The 6,091-nt window shown below is 34.9% G+C and overlaps 1 protein-coding gene across 1 annotated transcript in view; it reads left to right on the forward strand.

Annotated features, from left to right (window-relative positions):
• Nucleotides 1-6,091, forward strand: part of LOC129787507 (C2 domain-containing protein 5) — a 970,947-nt gene that overhangs the window by 495,768 nt on the left and 469,088 nt on the right. The gene's annotated exons all lie outside the window — the stretch shown is intronic.

Here is a 6,091-nt window from a genome sequence, read left to right on the forward strand (position 1 = left end):
TACGAGGAATTTTTCTCTTCTGTTGACACGGGGGTTTGCAATAAAAATCCGTAACTGTCCTTTAAAATTTAATTTCCGATGAAATTACCAGATGAACTGTGAGCTTCAACAATTCTGATGGTTAAACTTCATATACTGCACAACATTCACCTTATGTGAAAAAAAATCATTTTAATAAAAATATTTCAGAGTGTTTAAATTTTTAAATTTTATCCCATTAAATTGGGGAATTTAAAGCCTAGACAATGGAAGAAAAGAAGTCAGGTTTGCCCTAGAGGGTGACGAATTGGCACAACAGCTCCCTTTCCCCGAAGTGGAAGAAAAGTTCCCATTTGTAGTGAGGTGAGGGAGAGTCTCCCATTCGTTCTTGTCCTGTGATTGAATTCCTTCCCAGTTCGCCAGGGCAAATAGGGCGACAAGAGTACCTTCTGACAGAGCAAATTGTGGATACGAGGCTGGGGTTTTGTTCGATTTGTCCCAAAGTACCATTGAGTTGCAGAAGTGAAGGGAAAAGTGTTGCGGTCTTGCCATGTGTGGCAAAAATTCCTCCAGTTCTCTATGGGTGTATATTGTTGTCAGTGCGGGGTAAAAGTTTATTCAATTGCTGGACCAAATCAAATTTACAACAATAGTTGGGAAAATCGGTGCGAAAGGCTGCGGCTGCCGGAGAGGAAATGATTTTGACAACTTATGAAAATGCTATTATGTAAATTTTTTCCTTCCACAAACTCTGCAAAACTTTCCTCAAGAAGCGGAAATAGATTTCTGCACCATCGTCAACAAACTCTTCTTTCCTTCCTTTTTTTCACACTCTCTCTCACCCTTTTTTTCTTCCCTTCTGCTGCCCCTTTCCCGTAATCTCGAGAATTTTGGGGTAGAATTTTCGATGTGACACCATTTTTCTTGTAGCCACAACCACCACAAAATGTCCTAACTACTGAATTATTTACCGTGTGTATCGCAAGAATCAGAATTTGTCGCCAATTACACTTCTGGGAAACAATTCCACTTTGTTTGCTTTTTGCGCCAGCATGGTACGTGATTGGAATGTGGAATTCAGGAGGACCAAAATACTCACTTTCTCGCTTAATTGAATTTTGATTTTATCCCTTCGCATGCAAGTGTGAGAAATCCAATTGTTTTAATGATCCACTCCTTGGGTTTTTGCCTGGGTGTAGCTCACGGCGACACTGCTAGCATCTCATGGGAATTTTCTCACACAATATTTTCTTACCATATTCGTGTGCGAGCGATGAAACTCGAGGGAAACTCATTTCTCTTTTGAGTGTCTCTCAAGTGCATGTGTCTGCTTAGGAATACATTTTTGGAGCGAAAGATAAGTGTTTGGAGATGAGAGAGGTGGAAGGATAAATTGGAGGTGCACGGCGCTTTTCCTCATGCTCATACCTCATGTTGAAATTATTAATTTCAACTATTCATAGATGATGTAGCGTTGGGAGGATACTTCTACTCCTTGAGAACAACCTTCGTTATCGGGCAATTAAAATTTCTGCAATTTAATTTCTTGTATAAAAAGTTTCTTCTCGGTTTAGGGCAGAAAGCTTAAAATTTATGTTTTTTCCAAAAAATGATTTTTTCCCAGAAAATAATTTCTTTTGGAAAAATATACCAAGAAGTCCCTAGAAAATGAGAAGATTGTCGTCTTTTTACTCAATGAATGAATGAATGAATTAATAAAACTTTTATTATGCCCTTCAATCAATAAAGACTGAAAAGTTATTTTTGTTTAAAAATACATTTTTCAAGAAAAAAAATTCTTTTGCTTTAAAATTGAGCAAGACGTCGCTGGAAAGACGAGAAATCGTCGTGTTGTTGTCTCTCCCTTAAAAACTCTAAAAATATTTCTTTTTCCAAAGAACTTGAAGCAATAATTTGAACATTAATTTACTTTTAATCAAGCGACAATTCAATTGGAATCATTAACTTTGCGCACAACATTTCCCTCTCCCTGTGCAACAGCAATAAATTCATTGTTTGACAGTAGACTCCAGTTGCATTTCATTAAATTGTCTTCCTCACAATACAATGCTGCTGCTGGGAAAGTTTCCTAAACTTATCCGTGTGCACCTATCAAAGGTTTTCCCGGGGAAAATTAAAACTTTCAGTGGGATGAAAGTCTCATTAAGTTCTAACGAATTTGGAAGACGAAAGAATGGTTATACAAAGTATTTTAATGCTTGCCATTTTTCTCGTCAGAGAAAATAAAATGCAGCTTTTTGTTCATTTAGAAGGAGTGAAGAAGAAAAAAATTCCTTGACAGGAAACAAAAGTGAAAAAGAGGAAGAGATATGCAGGTACAGGTAATTTTACAGGTGTCTGAGCCCATAAGGAGTTTAGATAGCATTTGAGTTTAATTTTACAGCATTGCACTTCCACCGCATTCACACACCCCTCCAAAAGCTCTGCCAATTACAGACTAAACTTTTATTCTCTTTTTCCCCCTCATCCTGGCACATACAAGTGGAACTTTTTGTGTGGAAGAATAATGCTTTTACGTGTGAAGAAGAAAAGCATATAATTCAATTTGTACTTTCATCCCCAATTAATCGAATTAATACGCAATAATTGGGAAAGTGCTCGAACTTTCTCTACATATATGTACACTTGGATGGGAAAAATTAAATAGCTCACCTGAGGGAGTGCAAAGTGTGGGGGAGTGGGTGTAGTGTGTTGCACCTCATGAAGCATCTTTTCCCATGCAAAAAGAGCACACACATGCAACCCAAAATGCGCTCTAATGGAGTCCATGGAGTAATTAAAAAGCAATTAAGCGCGCACCATCAATTAATACGTACTCACTAAATTGTGCTCTCACTCCTTTTGCTGCTCCTAACACAATGTGGACACCATTACGTGGACGATGGAATTGAAAATTGGCTCCTATTGTCGCCCCATTCAGTGGCGGGGCGGCATCTGGAGTGCGTGGAAAATGCACCTAATGGAGCAAAGAGATCGTTTCATAAACTTTCACATAATACACACCCCCCATCCACCTCCATCTTTGAATTGAGATGGATGCCACTCCACCAAGCCACATGCTCTTTACTCGAGAGGAAAAAAATAATAATTATGGTGCGGTTGGTAGAAAGAACAGACAATTGCACAATTTCCAGATAATTTAACTTTATGGGGAAGTTTCATTGGTCCGAGTTGCATTAACATTTATTTTTTTCCTACCGCATCCGGTCACTTACCCGGAAAATGTACATACAAAATAAATTGGAACAAAGTGCAATAACGTAGGAGATTTTTTTTCGTAACTCCAATTGCCCGAAAAATTAAGAAAAATAGCCAATTAAAATTTCCTTTGTTACAATTTTTGGTTCTAAATGCTTTTATGTTGCATTAATTGCAACACAATATTTTCCTTTCCTGGAAAAATTCATTTTTGTTTCTTTTGTTTTCTATACTTTCATATAATATTTTTTACAAATATTAGAGAGAGAAAAAAAATGTAGAAACATTCGTGAAAAATCATGTGAAAAATTCTGGGGAAATTTTAATTAAATAAAAATGGGGACAAAGGGCGTGAATGAAAGATTTTTTGCAACTTTAGTGTTTTGTTTGCCAATTAAAATTTTCCTAGCAGAAATTTTTGATTCTAGATAGTTTAGAGCATAATTGAAAGCACAACAATTTCCTTTTCCGAAAAATATATATTTTTACTTTTGTATACTATTTTCATGATAATTTGAAGAAAAAAGAAAAGAAAATTTATAAAAGCAAACACGGGAAACTCCGTGAGAACATAAAATGAAAAATTAAATAAAAATAAATATGAAGCTGAAAGTTTTCTAATTAAATTTGTCTAAAAATAAATAATCTTTGTGTTATTTTCTGCAAGCAAACCTGTTGAATTTTTTTTCGTTCGGATGACTGGAAAGTTTATTAAATAAATTAATTTAATTTTCTTGGAAATTCTCATAGAGTTTCCACACCGGAGCATCTCTAGGAGTGATATTAATTAATAATTTTCATCTAAAGTACAATAAATTTTCTTTTTCAGCATAAAGGAAAGCTACATTATATAGGAAAAATAATTAACTGTGTGCAGTGGCATTTATCGCACACAAAATCCATTTTAATTGCCTCGTTTTAGAAGAATGTGAGATTTCTGTGGTATTGAGCAGCAAGGCGAAAAAAAGCCTCTTTGCCACACACGAGTAGAAAGTCATGCGGAAGCCACAGAAAAGCTCAGTCGGAACTTGCAGTGAATATACCCAGAAAATTGCATATTTTTATGGCCTCAAATGCACATTGAGCTTTTTTTTTAATTTAACCACAGTACGTGATTAATTGGTGGCGTTATGTAATTGGATTGTAATTGTAAATTTTTGGTTGGTTAGTTTTGTACGAATATAATAAATGGGCTACAATTAATTATTCAAATTGTGTCCTTCATTTTTTTTTCTAGTGAAAAATGGCAATCAAAAGTTTCTCATCCAATTTGTGCAAATACCCAACAGGCAGTCTCTTTGAATTCTTTCCGCAACAATGAAAAAAAAATGTACGCGACAAATTGAAAATTCCCCCTAAGTATGGGGAAGGGAATGGGGTAGCTTTCACTGCATGCAATGTATTGTGTTCTCTTGATTCTTGGCAAATGACGAGGGAAATGTCATCGAAAGCTCTTTCCCTGTGATGGAGGCGGAAAAGCTTTTTGCAGAAAGTAATATTGAATGCATAAATGAGAAAAGGCAGCACACAATTGCATTATGTTGCGGCTGGAAAAAAATGTGAAAGGCACCTTTTTCGAGACTTAAAACATTAAAAAGCTTCGCAAGCTCTACAGAAAACCCTCTCGGCTGAGTGATGAATGTCGATGACGTAGATGGGTAAGCTTGAATTACTTCTGTGCTTTCTGATTACGGTGATTTTTTCTTTAGCCGGAAAGGGTTGTATTATTATACTGATATTGTGACGTAGATATCCTTGTATAATCTTATTGTTTTCTTAAAATTTCCAAAATAATTTTTATTTTAAAAAAAAACCAAACTGTCAGAATGAAAGTGAAGGAAAATTTAAGAAAACTAACTCAAAACTGGTGAGAAATTCATGTGAAAAATATAATAGATCTGCCAAGAAAAATTGCGGAACATTGAAAACACGAAACATGTTTAGTAAAGCCCAAGAGACCATAAAACAGTTACGCAAATTTTGAAAATACGAAGCTTGTCTGTGATTTTAAAAGAAAGAAATTAAAATTTTAATTACAGAGCCTGAGAATAAAAATAAATCATTTTGAACAAAAAAGAATCCAAAAATTTGTTTCGTTGGAACTTAAGAAACCTGAAAATTCTTAATTTAAACTCTTTAAACTTGAGAAAAGAAAATATTTTCAATCTTACCAGCAATGGGCCTTATTCAGCGACCAAGAAACCCTTGAAATTCGCTTGAAATCTTGAAACAGTACAAAATTTAAAGATTTCAAGGGTTTCTTGGTCGCTGAATTAGGCCCAATATCAGATATTTAAAATCAAGAATAAAATTTTTAGAATAACATAAAATAATCTAAATTCTTCGGTGAAAATTAAAATTGTCATTAAATCGTAATTTCAAAGCAAAACTCACAAAGAATTGCATTCTTAATCGACAATAAAAATGCCAACGGGAGAATAAAATTGAATTAAGGGAGTTGAGAAGAAAACAAGAATGTACGAAGCAGTGAGAAATTCTTAAGCAGCATTTTATTACCAGAAATAGTTAAAGAAAAAAAAAACACAAATTGGATTCTTTCCAAATTAAACTCTAAGCAAGTGGTTAAAATTAATTAGATAAAAGATTAATTTTGGGAATTTATTCACGAAGCTTTTTACAAAATCCACCACATGCGCTATGTATGTGTATATAATCCGAGTTAGACAAACAGAGTAATAAATATTATGTGCCCAGAGCGAATCCCTGTGAGCTTCATTGCAAGAGCTGTGAAGCAGAAGACCAACAACTAAAAATACCAAGGAAGGAAGTGACGTATTGTGGATTCATCTCTCTTTAGGAGGAAAACTCCCCAACCATCGGCATCTCTGCAATTTTGTGTCCCCTCAAACCACGGATGGAGATGATGAGTTGG

The sequence above is a fragment of the Lutzomyia longipalpis genome, chromosome 1, assembly GCF_024334085.1.
Source record: "Lutzomyia longipalpis isolate SR_M1_2022 chromosome 1, ASM2433408v1".
In the NCBI taxonomy this organism is placed as follows: Eukaryota; Metazoa; Arthropoda; class Insecta; order Diptera; family Psychodidae; genus Lutzomyia; species Lutzomyia longipalpis.